The 17814-nt window shown below is 46.4% G+C and overlaps 1 protein-coding gene across 1 annotated transcript in view; it reads right to left on the bottom strand.

Annotated features, from left to right (window-relative positions):
* The window catches only part of ALDH9A1 (aldehyde dehydrogenase 9 family member A1), a 206152-nt gene extending 189812 nt beyond the window's left edge, over positions 1 to 16340 (bottom strand). The window contains exon 1 of the mRNA XM_086957203.1: positions 16233 to 16340. The gene's annotated coding sequence lies outside the window, so the exon portion shown is untranslated. The remainder of the gene's footprint in view (positions 1 to 16232) is intronic.
* Positions 16341 to 17814: the final 1474 nt, after the last annotated feature.

Below are 17814 nucleotides of genomic sequence, written 5' to 3'. Positions count from 1 at the left end.
CCAGAGGAGGACCGGGATCGGGGGATACAACGCCACGTGCTGTCCTACATTGTCATGCAACAGAGGCTTGAGTTGCGGGCCCTCACCATGGAGGAGAGGACGCTCCGGCTGTGCTGGCAGAGGAGCCTTCGGAGAGCGAAGGCGTCGCGGCCTTATGCGCCGGAGATCCCGATCGGCATGCTGACGGCCTTGCCGCACGGGGGAGATTGGTCCCCGTTGCTGGATTGGGAGGAGGCGGGACTGCAGGTAGTAGGCGACTTATACATAGACGGGGCTTTGGCACCGTTTGAAGCGCTCCGGGACCAGTTCGGGCTGCCCGATGGGGGGTTCCTCCTACACGCGGCAGTGGTGGCTGCCATACAGAAGCACTGGAAAGGGGGGCTCATGGAACCAACAACGACTATGGCGTGCCAATATGTGGTGATGGCGGCAGGCACGTTCAAAGCTGTGACGTGCCTCCATAATAGGATGCTGAATGAGGGACTGGAACCGCTCCAAGGGCTCAAGGCTAAATGGGAGGAGAGCGTGGGCCGGCCCATACCGGATACGGCATGGGGACACATCCTGCGGCGCACGTGGAAGGGCACGAGAAATGCGCGCTTTCAGCAAGTACATTTCTATGTGCTTCATAGGGCTTATTTAACTCCTGAGAAATTACAGCGGTACTTCCAGGTGCCGGATGCCCGATGCCCACGGTGTTCGTCTCTGGGAGCGGACATGGATCATTTGTTTTGGGGGTGCTCGCACTTGGGGACCTATTGGGCGGAGGTAGGGGAACTCCTGAACGAAGTGACTGACAGGGAGGTGGAATTCGATATGGCGGCGTGCCTGCTGCTCTGGTTCCCGCACACCAAACACACCAAGGTGACGAGCAAATTCATTGATCTGGGTCTGATATTGGCGCAGAGGGAAATATCGTGGCATTGGAAGTCCAGGGGGGGACCCTCACTGCGTAGATGGAAGAACGAATTGCTGCGGTGGTCTGACTGCGAGAGTGTGCTCCGGATGAAGCAGGCTGTCAAGATGGGGAATGAGAAGGTATTGGATGCGGCGCGTGCATGGGAGCTAGTGGTGCAAGCCTTGCGTGATTCTTTGGTAGAGGACGAGGATGGTGAGAACTAAGCCGGTGGACACCGCGGGGCGAACTCAGAAGTACTATATCCCGCACTGTAGTGGATCCATCCAACTCGACAGGACGAGGCGTACACCTAGCAGTTGCCAGGGGGGGGGGCCTTGGGGGGACTGGTTCATGGGAGTTTGGGGTGGGTCGGAAGCCATTAGATGGTAGCCCGTCTGGGTACCTTGACTCTATTAGGATGGTGGGTACTGTGTGGAGTGTGGAATGGCTGGGGGGAGCGGCCAGGCGAGACAGAACCATAGCGCCTAGGGCAGGCCCCGACATGGGCGGTACCACTGATTATTACTGGGATGGCTGACGGAAGTGTTGTTGTGGGTGGGGGGGTAAAAGCAGATACGTAAAACGACTTTTCAACCATGGTCCCTATGGGACATACACCGTGATGTTTTCCTATTGAATGAAACAATATGCCGCCCGGCCTCCGGGATGCGGGCTGAATGGCTGTGTACAATTTGGATTTCTTATTGACCGGGGGGATGTCACGAGTGAACTGGTTGACTAATTGTATCCTGTGGTTTATAACTCTGCAATAAAAATATAATTTAAAAAAATATATATATATATATAATTTTTAAAAAAAAGTCAGAGTCTTCAGGAGTTGAACCTTTATTGACAAACTTGAGTTCCTGAAATAGTTACAAAAAATATTAGCAGAAGAATATTACAGGGCAAGTCAAAGGGTTAATAATCTTGGGTAAACCCCAGTGTTAAAAAATGGTCAGTTTTCTCCTATGTCGCGTCAAGCACTCTTTTCTTGGCTTCTTATCAAATGGATGGCTTCTCAGGAGAATGGCCCAAATGTAGAGCGGTTTATGACTTTTGGACCAAGCACCCAAACTCACAGATTGAGGTAAGGGGTACAAGATATGGATAGCTTTTCATAAAGTAAGTCCTCCCTATTAGGAAGGAGTAATTAATCTTCCTTCACAGGAGCAAAGGCTGTAGCTATCAATAGTGCAGTGGCACCAGGGTCAAGGAGATCTCCGGATCCACTGAACCCCAATTATGGATTCTTTTTAACACCCATCCAATGGAAATCAGGCCCATTTTGTTACCTGCACTAGTATCCATGGCATCTTATGCGCTGCCACTGGCCAATTGTAGCAGATGTGAGAACCTTGATGCCTTTGGACAAAGTTTGCGCTTTATAAGACTAATATTCATTCATTCATTATACCAATTTCTGTTATGCTAAAAAAGGGACTGCAAAATTAACTTTTCAAACAAGTAGTTGATTTATTTAAGGTATTAATGAAATTAGTGAAACAGAAATTTCCCTTATCATGGAACAAGGTGAGCATCCCTCAGACTAAGCACCCCGCTCCTGGCAATCCAATATGCATATTGAAGGCATGTAGAATTGGGAGGTGTAAAGCCCAAGAGTGCCTTCGCAAATGACACTGGGCATCAGCTTCATCCCCAACATGCCAACAGCAGGTTTTCTTTTTTCTTCTCAAATCTTTATTTATACATTTTTCATTATATTGAACCATTTACAATGTACAGTAAACACTGAAAAGAAGGAAAGAAAAGACTGTGACACTTATCTCTTTTCCATACCAGTATACAATAGTAAGTGTACCCCTTCTGTCAGTGGTGTCTGGGTACCACCAAGTATGCACAGTGCAACATGTGCCCCCCCCCCCTGACCCTCCTGTCAGGAGCACTCCATTTGTATGTCCCTAGAAGAATCCATGTTCCCTCTTATGTATTACCAGGTTGCCCGCGTCCAGCCGTTTTCCACCAAGGGTTGTGGGCACATAGGGGGCTTAGGGGGCAGTTGAGCAAAGGGAGGTCTGCCCCCAGGCACATTGGGAGGGTTGTGGAGTCCAACGACTGCCATTTAGTATTGAGCTCATTTACAGCCCAAAAGTAGCTCACTGTATATTTAAGGTATCAAGTCGGGCTACTAGCAACCATTTTAGGTTCAGGTGACCTGGTGGCTGGAAGTGTGAGAGTAGGTTCGAAGTATTTGCCCTCCCACCCATCCTTTTACTCAGGGTTCCAAAAGATTTTCTGGGTTGTTAGTCGGGCTCCGTTGTTGAGACAAGTGCCCAGGGGCAAGGGTTGTGTATGTTGTCACTTGGAACAGGTGCTACTGGGGGCATGAAACGTTTAACAGGAGTTTGCAGAAGTTGGGTGGCGTTGCCATCTGGGGAACCGTGTGCAAATGGAGGGTAGGCAGGTAGTTAAAGGTTCAGTTTAGGACATTTATTTACTTTTAGGTTCATATAGATCATGTGTCTCCAAACAGTCGAACACTAGCTACCAGTAGCCCCCAGACATCTTCAGAGTAGCTCACAGCCTTGAGTTCATTTTTAATTAAGCATAAGGTCATATTTTCATTTTAATGTTAAGGGAAAGCTGTGTTTATTTTACAATAATATTATCAGGCTGCAGGTAGCAGGGCCTGATAATGAGCAGTGTGTGGTCAGATGTATGACCTAGGCTGGAGCAGGGGCACAGAGGTGAACAACTGAAGCACTGAGGTATTCAAATCTTAAATAAAATTCCTTGTCAACTCAATATTGGAGCTGTGAACAAACTGATGCGTATGAATGCTTTTAAATGGGAAGAAATAAAATGAAAAGTTACCTTAATGATTAAGTTAGCACTTCTTTTAATTTTCTCCCATCCCAAAGTGTTGCATTTACAAAAAGCAGATCTCTTGCTCCCATTGGCCAGTAGTCACTGTACCATAAGTATAAATGAAAAATACAGCCATATTTTTAAATGAGAGAAATTTAAAGTGCAGAAAAATGTTCCATATTTTGAACGTTTGCAAAATATTTTCCTGCACTTTAAATTTCACCCATTTAAACATAACAAATGTATATTTGTGTTATACATATAATGGTGCCACATATGGCAAAATATTTTTCTGCACTTCAAATTCCTCCCATTTAAACATAACAAGTGTATGTTTGTGTTATACATGTAATGGTGCCACATATGCCAAAAGGGATACTCTGTGCTGCAAATACATACGACACAGGATCTCAGTCACCCATACATATATATCTCATTTATACGCACACATGTTCATGCAACCCCCACTCTCACTGGCACACATGGCAGCCCTGCCATAGTGCCCTTAGTCTACATATTTGTTTGAAACCATAGTATCTGCCTCTATGGGCATTAGGCTTAAAGTCAATAAAGCTGGGTGTCGGGGTGTCTGTTAACAATGAGCGAGTAGTTCAGCCTTCAGTAGCTCACGATGATTTTCACTGATCAGAAGTAGCTCTCACTACAGAAAAGGTTGGATATCCCTCATATAATTACTCATAGAATGAAGGGGAAATAGAAAGTTCGAAATGCTGAAATGTAATAAAGTAAATTAGTTAGGTGCCGGGAAGGTATGTTTGGGGGGTGCGTAGGGGTGGGGGGGCGCTAGGGGCTAGTTAGCAAGGTTTTAGTTTTGTAAGGGGGTTTGCCAGGATAATGTTGTGATGTGCACCTGTTTTAATAAAGCTGCCTTTTTCAAATACAAAATTGGTCAGTGTATGTACTGCCTCCCTCCCAAATCATTAGGACGTACGAGTGCAGTGACCAACAGCAGGTTTAATAGTAAACTTCACTCCTTTACACGTACCACATTGCCCTTATTTCAGAATCACTTTTCAAGACCTTATTGTAAGATTCAATAATGGATCACTTCTTTATACAGCTCATAGCAACAACAAAAGGCAAGAGGTTTTGGGACAGGAATAAGAGGCAATATGTCACTGGGAAAGGCATGAGGGGCAAGAAAAGGATGCTGGGCCAGAAAGGAGAGGCAAGAGGTTGCTGAGCCAACAACAAGAGGCAAGACACTTCTGTGCTAGGTATTCAAGGCAAGAGGTGGCTTGGCCATTATCGAAATGTAAATGGTCACTTGGCCAGGAACAAGAAGAGGTTGCTGGACTCAGAACAAGAGGTAGGAAGTTGCTTGGTAAAGAACAAGAGGAAAAAGAAACATTATTTTTTAGTAAACAATATAGGAGTGTGTTTTTTGTGTAGTGCACACCCTCAACTGAATTACTTGCAAGTGCTTTCAAATTTGACAATCAAGCAAATGAGACAGAGTGGAGTACATCAATTTGCCTATGTTCACACAATTAAGTCAAGTGGGGAAGCCAGGCTTAGAGCGTTGAACTCCTTGTTACAAAGTGGGCAGTCTAGTAATCGGATGAATGAACATAACCACTTCTCCCTCTCTTAACACACAGTATAATGCTTTGTCTTTCACTTTTTCAGGATCTAAATTAGCAGACTATGTTCAAGAAATCCTTTTCTGCAATTACTCCTTCATTGAGCTGATAACAGGTGCGAAAAGCTCATACCTATTAGTCTATTAGTGCTTCTCTTGTGGGTGCTTCAAGTTGGCGACTACCGTGCTGTGACGAGCATAATTCAACACAAAAGCTGTGTCTGGAACAGCATGGAAAGGACACTTTACAGGAGAACCACCTTAAAATGGTTTTATGGTTTTGGCATATGTATACGCATCTCCTGTCTGCCAGCTATGAATAAAACTGGGATCCCACAACTCTACTTGTTGTTCAAGTTCGAAGGTCGCTATGGCCAAGGAAGAGAATACTCCACAAAGTATTCAGATGACTGCTGTGCAATCAGGCCTGGTGTCTGCCACATAACCAGTCTTCCAGGGGGGAGAGGAGATCACCAGAATCCTGGACCTTTTGCTGGGAACTGGGGAGCTACATCTGCCCAGAATGTCACTAGGCCTAATCAGGGCTCCAACAAAGACCTGCCAGCCCTGGCGTTGGTTCTGCACCAAGCTCCAAGAGCCAGAAATGCATACAGCCAGTCTGGCTGGGACCATGCCGAACCAGGACTTCTATCTACTGCCACAGAAACGTCTGGAGAAGGCAAGCCTAAATATGCAGCCACAGTGGTGAAGGAAGGAGAGAAAACCAGCCCCGGCCAGCACACCACCACTCCTGCGAAGTGTGTGGGTCTGCTTGAATGCTCATGCAGGTAAGCATGACATGTGATGACATATTCCATTGAGAATGGTAAGACCCTGAACTGAGACCGTGCACATACATATTCAGAGGCTTATATGGGGGCGGGGTGGAATCTGCACCTGAACTTGATTACACTAAAACGGATCCGTACTGCTGCCTATCATCCCCAAACAGACTGATGGGTAGAACGAAGTAACGCAACCCTAAAGACAACCCTCAGAAAATTGCTGAATTTAGAAGCACACAAGTGGGAGGATATGCTGCCATTGGCCTTGTTTGCCATACGTTGTAGTCAACAGAAGAGTCTAGGGTAGTCCCCATTTGAGTTATTGTATGGAAGGCCACGGCGTACCCTTAAGGATATGGCCCGAGAAGAGTGGGAAGAAGAGGTTGACACTTCTAAGACTTTATTAGAATATGTCACCAACCTTAAAACCCACTTAAATCAAGTAAGAGAAATCGTGAGATCCAATCTAGAACAAGCACAGGATGCTCAAAAGAAGCAGTATGATAAATCCACTCACGTTAGATCCCTTCAAATAAGTGATCAGGTCCTATTACTACGACCCACCACAGAACACAAACTGTTAAGTCAGTGGCAAGGACCCTTTAGAGTGATAGATCAGGTAACCCCTGTCACTTATAAGCTAGACATGGACTCTTCTGGTAATGCCACACCGATTTACCATATAAATCTTTTAAAGAAATGGGAAGGATCTACACCTGTATTAGTTGCTGAAACATCATCCTCCTTGGTAGAGCAAAGTATAGACACAGAACTGGATAATACCCTCAAACAGGAGTTAAAAGAAGCATTACAACCTGTTCAAGGAGTGTTTTCCTTAGTCCTGGTAGAACTAATTTAGTTGAACATGAGATTCATACTGTACCTGGGAAAACAGTTTGCTTACGTCCATACCGAATTCCAGAGGCTAGACGTGATGCCATGGAACAAGAAGTGCAGCAAATGCTAAAACTAGACATCATTGAACCATCCAAAAGCGAGTAGAGTTCACCTATAGTACTCATGCCCAAACCCGATGGGTCTATTCGCTTTTGCATTGACTTAAGGGAGGTGAACAAAGTGTCACAGTTTGATGCCTACCCCCTCCCTAGAGTTGATGAAATGATAGAGAGACTAGGGAACGCCCAATATATTAGCACCCTGGATCTCTGTAAGGGTTATTGGCAAGTTCCATTAAAGCCTCAAGATAGAGAGAAAACAGCCTTTCGTACACCGTCAGGCCTGTACCACTTTAAAGTATTGCCATTTAAACTACATGGGGCTCCTGCAACATTTCAGAGGCTTTTGAATGCGATGTTAAAAAACCACAGCCAATATGCTGCAGCTTATTTGGATGACATAATCATCCATAGTAATTTATTGGTAGAACACCTCCAACACCTCACAGCAGTAGTCCACACTCTAGGTAATGGGGGTTTGACCATCAATCCCGCCAAAAGCAGGTTAGCCGCCAAGTCTGTAAATTATTTAGGCTTTCTATTAGGAGAGGGATGTATAAGACCACAAGAAGAGAAAGTTATGGCTATCTCACAAGTTCCCTTCCCAAAAACCAAGAAGGACCTAAGGGCCTTCGTAGGTCTTCTCGGTTAATATAGAAGGTTTATTTCCCACTTCTCCTAGATCTCCAGTCCTTTAACAGACCTACTGAAAAAGGAGATACACACAGAAAACCATCTGAAAAACCCCTCTATCTCAGAGCAGGAGTCGTTCCAACAACTAAAACGCCTCGTCACTTCCCAACCCCTTCTGCTGAACCCTAATTACGAGACTCCTTTTATTTTACAGACAGGCGCTTCGGGCAGTGGTGTAGGGGCTGTACTATCCCAAATAGAAGACCAACAACAAGAGAGACCCATTCTTTATATCAGTAGCAAATTATATCCCCGAGAAACCCGGCATGCGGTGATCGAAAAAGAAGCGCTGGCCATCAAGTGGGCAGTAGAAGCCCTCCGATACTATCTTGACGGGAGGCAATTCATTCTCTATACAGACCATGCCCCTCTTGAATGGCTGTCCCAAAACAAAGGACATAATCCCAGAATCTTAAGGTGGTTCGTTGCCCTTCAACCCTTTCAGTACACTGTTCACCACAGGAAAGGAAAGGATCAAGCTAATGCAGATTTCCTGTCTAGATACCCTCAGGATCCTTTTCTTGTAAACAAGAAAGATAGGGTGGGGGGGGGATGTGAGAAAGGTCAGGGTCAGGGACAGGAGAGACCACCCACCGAAACACTCCCCGATGACATTCCGCCCCGCTGGTCTCCTTACCACCTTTTTGAAGATGACCCCGATAGTGCGGACAGCCCAGTAACCAGGATTCTTTTCCCCACCCCACAGCGCGGCATATGTGACCTGGAATACGTTTCCGGAAGCAGCGGGACTCAGCAGCCTAACCAATCGGATCACGAGAGCAAAGGTCAAGACCAGCAGAAAAAGCCGGAAGTGGAGCACTTCGGCGCGCATGCTGATAAGAAGACGGAGGACGAAGAAGCAGACGGCGACAAAGCCAAGGACTCCCTGTTGCGACGAGGAAATGCCGAGGGAAGCCCCAACGAAGATCCTGAAGACCCCGAGACCTGGTCCGAGGAGTGGTGGAGCCCGGAGGACAAGCACGAGCCGCCACAACTCAGGAGAGTTGTGGCCGACCCAGGTACGTGACGGGTACTGCGGGCAGATTCTAAGAGCGGAGCGCGGGTTGGGGCCCTCTGGGGAGATAGTATTGTTTGTTTTATCTCCCCTATTTTCAGAATGGTCCCGGTGCTCTAATTCACTGACTATGCCGCTATTGTTACTGCCATTCATTCACTTAGAAACCTAAAGAACCCCTCGCGTATTACCCTACCTCCCACTTAAAACCCCCGAACGTTGCACGTGGTGTGGTGACAGATTAGGTTAAAAGCTGTCCAGATAAGGTCAGTGATCGTTATTTTTCTTCTTTTCCTTTGAGTGCTCCGGGAAGACTCTACCCAAAGGGAAACCAGGATTCACCCATTTCACCTGAGCTGTTTTTCACCTGACCACCCCCTGAGAAGTGGACACTGAAGATCCACCCAAGAGCAACTACTGTGACATTGGACTCTTATGCTGTTAACTTACAATTACTAAGTACACCCACCCCTATTCTGGCTTACAGAATACCCTTAATAAATACCCTACAATATTCACCCAGTACGGCCTCCTCGCTTCTGTTTCCGACCTTCCCTCTGACAGGGGTCCACATCCGAGGTTGCCGGCCACCTCGTGTTGGTAGTGACAGCAGCTATGTGGTCTTGTGGTACCATGGGTGGGAGGATGTCTGCCCAGAGTCCCTCTGTGTAGTCCCTCTGTGTAGGTAGGCAGTGAGGAACCCTATCCTCTGGGAGTACTGGCAGTGTAGGTGGTGCGCGCCGATATGCACGACGAGCTGGCCACGTGCGGAATGGAATGCCACGTAGAGAGAGGTATTCTTGGGGTTGTTCCCTTATGCACTGCTTCTCACTGTAGGTCGTGGCTTTTTTTGAATGCCCAGGCCTGGTGGTGGTGGTGCCTTTGGTGTGCACAACGTGTATAGCTGGTTCATCAGAGACTGGGGCCAGGAGGTGGCTGCTAGTAGCACTAGCAGCGCAGGGCAGGATTGTGAATGCCTAGGCCTGGTGATGGGTGTCTTTGGTATGCACACTGTGTGTAGCTGGTTCCACAGACACTGGGGCCAGGAGGTGGCTGCTCGTAGCAACCAGCAGGGCAGGAGTTTGTTGAGCGTGCTTGGTGCCCCTTCCCCAGCGCGCCGAAATGTGCGCCGATATTCAAGCGTGCCCCAGCTGCACTCAGTGCCAGCACGCACTTTAACACCTCGAGGCAGAAGTGCTGCCTCGCTGTTGGGTTTGCCACCTGGAGCGGAGCCAAGGAGGGGTGCAAAAAGCGGTGTGTCGCCCCCCCTAGTCACGGGTGCCGGCTCTCCCCTACCTTGCTTCTGTCGTGATGTGCGCCGGTCCGACCACCTAGTCTCCACTGTGGAGGTGGACGAAGCGCCCCACGGAAGGATGACAAGGCTATAGGGGTGAATTCAATACATTTATTGCCAGAGTATGCTGTACAGAGGAGAGTCACGCCGGGTCAAGCTCCAGTGCCCGTCTCTCGATGTGTCCAGCCCCTCGAGTCACGACCTTTGCGATAGCAGGCACTGGGTCACGTGACTCGGGGAGCTGGACCGCCACAATCCGCCATGGGCCTATTCCACCGTAACGCGCTGCCCGCGCCTGCTTTTGATGTAGTCAAATGTACAGCACAGCGGTGTTCACCAATGCTAACAAGCATAAAACTGGTAAAGAGCATACAACTCCAAAACGAAGATATTAAACTGCGCAACTATTCCTTTACTTTTATAACAATTGTGACACCAGCGCTTCACTTTAGCATACCGTGGGTGCCGTGATTGTTGACAATGTTAAGAAATAGGTGCGCAGTTTAATATCACAGTTTTTAAATTTTATGCTTGTTTTCAACAATCACGGTATCGGCAACATGTTAAAGTAAAGCGTGGGTGCCGCGATTGTTGGAAAAGTCAAGAAACAGATTATAAAACTCCAAAACTGAGATATTAAACTGCGCAACTATTGTTTTACTTTTACAACAATCTCGCCACCCGCGGTTTGTTAAAGTAAACGTGTTTGCCGCGATTGGTGAAAAAGTATAGAAATAGATTATTTTTTTTAACTGTTTACTTTTTTGAACAATCCTAAGAGCATCCAATGGGGGACCATCGTCTTTTATCACTATGGTGCACCGTGCAGTCCCAGATGGAGAATAAAACATGCATGTCTTGCCCAAAACCCTGAAAATAATTGCGCACGTTTACCAGAAACGTTGAAAGTGCACCCAATCAACGCACCGCCCATCATGGTGACACCCCGTTTGCACACTGCCAGAGATAATGGTCTGATATCAATAACAGCGGCAGGGGATGGGCGGTGGCAACGGCGCACGATAAACCGCACCATCATTTTACATTAGGCAGCCTTTCACTTCCACTGCACATCGAGGGGGCCCAGCTCCGGTGCCTCCTCGCGCCGCTGCTGTTTGCCTTATCTCAGACTTGCAAAGAGAAGCATTACGTCACTTATTTAAAAACTATGAAAACAGGGTAAAAATCTCACCTGCAGTCGTGGCTCAAACTCATCAAGCGCCCCGATAGAAATAGAATAATAAATTTAAAAAGCAGCAGCGTGTTTATTTTTGCATCGTGCTTTAAAGTGAAAGCGCGATGCAAAAATGAACACGGTGCTGCTTCAGCAGGAAAACACAGAGTGTGCCGGGATCCCCCTGTCCTCCCCGTGACCCTGTGCGCCTCTCGGCTCCGTGCCTGCTTCAGGGCTGTACTGAAGAATTATCTTATCTGCTTGTTAAAATAAACAAGCAGATAAGAAAAGTCTTTACGACAGCCGCAAACCAGGCCATGGTGTCCGGAGGGGCTGTCCGAAAAACGGACAGGGCGGCACCCAAAACACTCCTTTCCATTGGGAAGCTAGCGCTTACCATAAATACTGACGCTACCCAATGGAAAAGAGGGGGGGGCTTAGAGTCCCTTTTACAAATATTGTATTTACAAGCTAGCTCGCAAAGGCGGACCAGGGCTCTGCCCTGCCACACCCAGGAGAGCCCTAAAAACCACTATGGCCTGAGCAGTGTGGGTAGGCGAAGAATTCTGCTTTTTTGGCGCACTTCACAGAGTTTTGCCCACTGCGTGCTTTGCACAGAGTTCTGAAAAAGTCGCTAAATGACGCTGAGTTTTTTCTCACGCACAGCTCGCCAACGTTAAGTTGGAAAGCTTGAGTGCAAGAAATCATGTACTAGGCCACCTCCTGGCTAAATTTCTGAATGCAGGCTGTCACAGTAGGTCGCTACCGCACAGGTTCAGAAAGCTGCTGCTCGCATTGAGGAAGAAAATTTACTCGAGCAGAAGTAAGAAGCAGCACCCTCTCGCACTCCGCTTGATGCCATCCATGCTAATTTTACAGCAAGGAGAAACTCCTGGCGCTAAAAATCAGCACAATGTAACAGACTCCGCCGCGCAGCACTTCACGGAACACCGTGTAGCGCGACTCCGCGAACTCCACCCAGGCCTAGTGAGCAGCAGGTTTGGGGAGTGGGCGGGATGGAGAATGATATCCCAATCACGTTGGGAGCAGAGGACGGGCACAGATTAAGTTGAATCAATCAGTGCTTGGTCCCTGCTCCACTGTAAGGAACGGATATGATGCTTGCAGTGCACTGATCTATTAGAAGGCTCGAAAAAAGAAGGGCACTCAATTGCTTACAGATGATAAGCAACGGTCGGGCTCAAAGCCCTTTTTTAAAACAAGAGAATCTCGCAAGCGAGACTCATGCGTTAGCACATGCCCTAGCAGGCTCGACCCTAAAAGCAGCTAGCTCACAATAATTACAACTCGACCAAAATGCCCGAAAAATCTACCTAAACATCTGTAGTTAGCACAAAATAAAAGAAGTTACTTCATCCTTCTGCACTGCACGTTTGAAAAACAAGCATGTCAACATGCAGAATTGGATAAAGTTCAAGAAGGAAATAGGTTGGGGCCTCCTAGGCTCTCCTTTCCCAAGAGAACCGTCAAGGCAGCAGCCTGCAGTGTCAACAAATGAGTTTGAACTGTGAGTGGGTAGGTGACATGAAGTACAGCTCTAAGGGCCCCACTGGGTGCTTCAGCTGCACAAGCAGTCTTTTCTGGTTTCTTCTGTTTGTGATGTGTTGCTCATTGGGTAGAGCGTTTATTTGCTACGTAAACATTCCTTTTTAGGGTTGAGTTGTTCCTTTGTATAGCCAGCTGATCTTATTCAAATCCTATTCAAAACATGTTGTGTGGATAGAACCTTGTGACTGACTTGTGGATGCAAATTGTTACTTTTCTTGGCCTTGGCCCACACAATTATATTCAGGGCTACTGAAATGATGTCTTTCTGCGGCTGTTGCGTTATCTACACAATTCTGGATTTGCTATATATTCAAACATCTGCATAATCTGTGGGTGTTAAGCAAAAAAAACTGTTTATTTTTCGAACTAATCTAAACTTACTAAAATGGCTACCATGCATGTTGCAGCACAGTGGCTGGGCACCTTTCAGTTGCTGTTTGCTGCATTTAAGTGTTAAATTGACACGAATTAGGTACAAGCTTTGCCTGGGCACAGTTCACGTGTATAAAAATGGCAACATACTAACTTAATACTGCAACAAAATCTGTCATATTGCATGACATAATTTGCCTTTCCTTGTTCCATAATTTTGTCAACCTGGCCACATAATTTGGTCCTTGTCTGCCGCATAAATCCAGTGATTTAGAAAAGGGGGTGGTGATGAACAGAGTGTCTGAATTGAGCAGACCACTCTTACCCAGTCCAAAGATCAGGGCTTGATCCATCACCGTTATTTATCTCACTGCCCCACCCCAGCTCAGAACCTGGCTATATGCAAATCAGTCTGTCCCTGGCCCAGTGCATCATGGGAACAGGGCAGACTAAACTACCAAGCCAATTCTTCACCAGAAAGGAGACAAGCTACCGGGGACCGGGTTCTGGCATTTCAGCCGTCTTCGGCCCAGCTTGCTTGAATCCTGATGGAGCAGTGAGAAAGGGACTCATGTCTGAGTATACCCTGCCACACCTATAGTGGCCAAAAACGATTTAGAAAAGGGGGTGGTGATGAACAGAGTGTCTGAATTGAGCAGACCACTCTTACCCAGTCCAAAGATCAGGGCTTGATCCATCACCGTTATTTATCTCACTGCCCCACCCCAGCTCAGAACCTGGCTATATGCAAATCAGTCTGTCCCTGGCCCAGTGCATCATGGGAACAGGGCAGACTAAACTACCAAGCCAATTCTTCAACAGAAAGGAGACAAGCTACCGGGGACCGGTTTCTGGCATTTCAGCCGTCTTCGGCCCGGCTTGCTTGAATCCTGATGGAGCAGTGAGAAAGGGACTCATGTCTGAGTATACCCTGCCACACCTATAGTGGCCAAAAACGATTTAGAAAAGGGGGTGGTGATGAACAGAGTGTCTGACCCTTGCTCATTGCACCATCAGGATTCAAGCAAACCGGGCCGAAGACGGCTGTAATGCCAGAAACCGGTCCCCGGGAGTTTGTTTCCTTCCCAGTGTAAGAATTGGCTTCAGTAGTTTGGTTTGTCCTGTTCCCATCATGCACTGGGACAGGAACAGACTAATTTGCATACAGCCAGGTTCTGAAACTGGGATGGTGCAGTGAGCTAAAAAACGGTGTTGGATCTAGCCCTGATCTTTTGACTGGGTGAGAGCTTTCTGCTTAATTCAGAGACTCTGTCCCTCACCACCCCTTTTTGTAAATATTTTTGTCCACCCTAAGCGTGGAAGGGTATTCTCAGATGTGAGACCCTTGCTCATTGCACCATCAGGATTCAAGCAAACCGGGCCGAAGACGGCTGTAATGCCAGAAACCGGTCCCCGGGAGTTTGTTTCCTTCCCAGTGTAAGAATTGGCTTCTGTAGTTTGGTTTGTCCTGTTCCCATCATGCACTGGGACAGGAACAGACTAATTTGCATACAGCCAGGTTCTGAAACTGGGATGGTGCAGTGAGCTAAAAAACGGTGTTGGATCTAGCCCTGATCTTTTGACTGGGTGAGAGCTTTCTGCTTAATTCAGAGACTCTGTCCCTCACCACCCCTTTTTGTAAATATGCATAAATCCAGTGGGCACTGTTTACATTATACCGTAGTTCACAATGATGTCACAAAACCCCAAACTGGCCTTTCTTTGAGACCTGTGCAAATGGGTCTTTACTCAATTCAAAGCACTAACATGGCACAACTAATATCACACAACTTTTAACCTGTCCTATGACAAAACAACCAAACACAGTAAACATATTAATCCTGACCATTAGTGCCATCATTAGAACATACACATCTAATCATAAGCAATCCTAACATAAATGGAGGTAACAAGTAATTCCAACCCTAATGTAAAAGTACCACAGTACAATTAGTAGTTATCATAAAATTGTACCATAAACATAATGCAACTGGTAAGTAACCCTTTACATTAACCCCAGATCAACGCTGCACAACAGCTTAAGGGGTAACTAACACAAATGTAGCACAAAGCGCAGACCACACAATCAAAGCATGACAACACACCTATAAACCTTAATCTTACCGCAACATAAATATGTCAACACAAATGATAAACCAATCACAAACCGAAACCATTACAAACACAATCAAATGTATAACACCATCTCAGCCCGCAACCTGAACCAAAACATAAACATAACAAAACACCTATTAAAATGTAGCCCTACGTAGCACCCCTTAAAGGACCGTCCAGTGAAGAGACAAAGAACACCTCTGTTACCCAGCCCTTTACCGCTAACAATTAGCAGTAGCATTATAGAATGTTTCTTTGTTTGATGTCTACTGTGGTTTTGCTATGTAATGGGACATTATTCACCCAATGGACCCATGTAAGGCCTAAACATACTTAAACACAAATCTAATCCCCCATTGTAACCATAACAAATATAACTCGCTTCCAACACCTACCACGAGCCCCAAACCAAATCAGCAAACACCACAATGCAAAACATAACACAACACACCAACCATAACTTAAATATTATACTTCACATCAAGTAACACAATCGCAACCTTACTCCACACGCTATAACATAATACAGAACAGATATAATATAAGATTACATACAGCCTGAACCATACCATAACCCAAGCGTTGACCGGCAGCCCTACAGTACAACTCTCCAAAGCAGAAACGGAGCACAACATAAAAGAACTGGGAAGAACGAATGCTGCTGTAGAGACCAAGCCATGTATGCATGCACGCCATGTAAGTAGGAGTATGCACGCGCACAACAGATACATAGTGACAGCTTGTCCTGCAGCCGGAGAGGCCTCGTCGGAAACTGCTATGTACTAATACTGAGATAAGAAAGCCTTGACGTAACCTCGGCATGCTTGCTTCTCCCATTTGTACCACGGTCACAGAAAACCGATTCTTACTGATTTCGGTATTGCAAACATTAAATGACAAACATTAAATGAAGTGAGACCCACACTTACTGCGGCTTCTGTGTCCCTGACGGGAGGTTGGCTCGTTCCGAGCCCAGGAGTCCACTGTCTAGAAAATGCTCTTAACCACGCCCCGCCTAGCCGCGCACTCTCTGCTCTAGCCACGCCTCTTCTGCATCGCCCTTCCAACCAGCCTCTGTCTAGTGAAATCTGACCCGCTCATTTCAGTGTCCTAAAATATTTTCGTTGGCCGAGGAACAGCGGTTGGAGGGCATAACGGAAAGTAGGGGAACTGGGGCAGGGGTTGGTTTTGGCGTGGGCGTGCTGGGCCCCGGGCACACATCTTCAGAGGGGCTCACGAAACTCTCTGAATTAAGGTCCTATTAGCTGCCAAGGTTTCAGATTGCTTATGGGTGACATTTTCATAATTTCAGTATAATTATGGGTGGCATTATGAGTGACACATTCGTGCGTGCAAAATCAATCAATGAAGATGAGGGGAAACATATAAATATCAGAAATTGCACGTATTTGAGCAAGGAGAAACTCTAAGTTAAGAAGATCTTGAAACTGCTGCAATTGACCCATGGCGTTGCTGTTACTTAATATTTGTGCCTGAAGTAATTTCTACTTTATTGCTCTTTGTCTATGTAAATGACTCAACACCATTGTGTAGTACATGCCTTATATTATCATCTATTTCATTTGTAAATCACTAATATATTTGGGTCCCTCGCTCACGAACAGTATATTTGTTTTACAGTGCTGGTCATACCAGGGCAGGGTGTCAGAGCACTTTACATCACACACACATTATATAGACACAAATCATTTGTGGGTAATCCGTTCCAGTTATTGTAATGTAAAACAATGAGGATTACAAGGTGTACAAATCACATGTCGCCAATATTAGCAGTCAGTGTATTTTAAGAGTGTTTGGTCTGGAGAAGCGCAAACTAAAGATTTAAAACGCACCACAGTGGTTGGAGTTGGTTTACTAATAAGAATGCATTTCTACCCAAACAAACCCCTTTTATGAAAATTAAGATAATGAAAGACTGGTGGAAGAAACAACCCCCAGTTTGAAAGTGTGTTGCTGTTTGTGGCTTGATTGTTATTCACCAGTGATAAAAGTGCACCAGATGCAACATCGTTGTGGAAAAAGGTGCTTAATTTGAGCCAGTGGTTTCCAGTCCTCTATCATCAACCCCAGTGCTTTCACAAACACTAGTTAAGGAGACATTCATTTATCGTAGGCACGGGGAGATTAAGTGACTTGCACAGAATCACATGCTGTTGAGCAGACGTCAATAAATGAACCTGGTTTCCTAGCTCCGAAATCAGCCGTCCTGGTTATTAGGCCACACCCACTTTCATGGTTAAGAATTGGTTCTGTCTTAGGCAGCAAAACCAAAGGGGATGATATACTGAGAGTTGAACATTGCAAGCACTCACACCCAGTCAACTGTTCTGGGTTTTATCCATCATCATTCTTGAGCTCACTCCGCCACCCCAGTTCATACATGGCCATATGCAAATCAGTCTTACCGTGTGTGTCATGGGAACAGTCCAGCCCGAACTGCCAAGCCCGGTCTTCCTTGGACCGGAAACTAGCATCATGGGACCGGTCTCT

The sequence above is a fragment of the Lissotriton vulgaris genome, chromosome 1_1 (assembly GCF_964263255.1).
Source record: "Lissotriton vulgaris chromosome 1_1, aLisVul1.2, whole genome shotgun sequence".
NCBI lineage: Eukaryota > Metazoa > Chordata > Amphibia > Caudata > Salamandridae > Lissotriton > Lissotriton vulgaris.
Note: the sequence above shows the minus strand (reverse complement) of the source record. Positions and strands in the feature narration are given on the sequence as shown.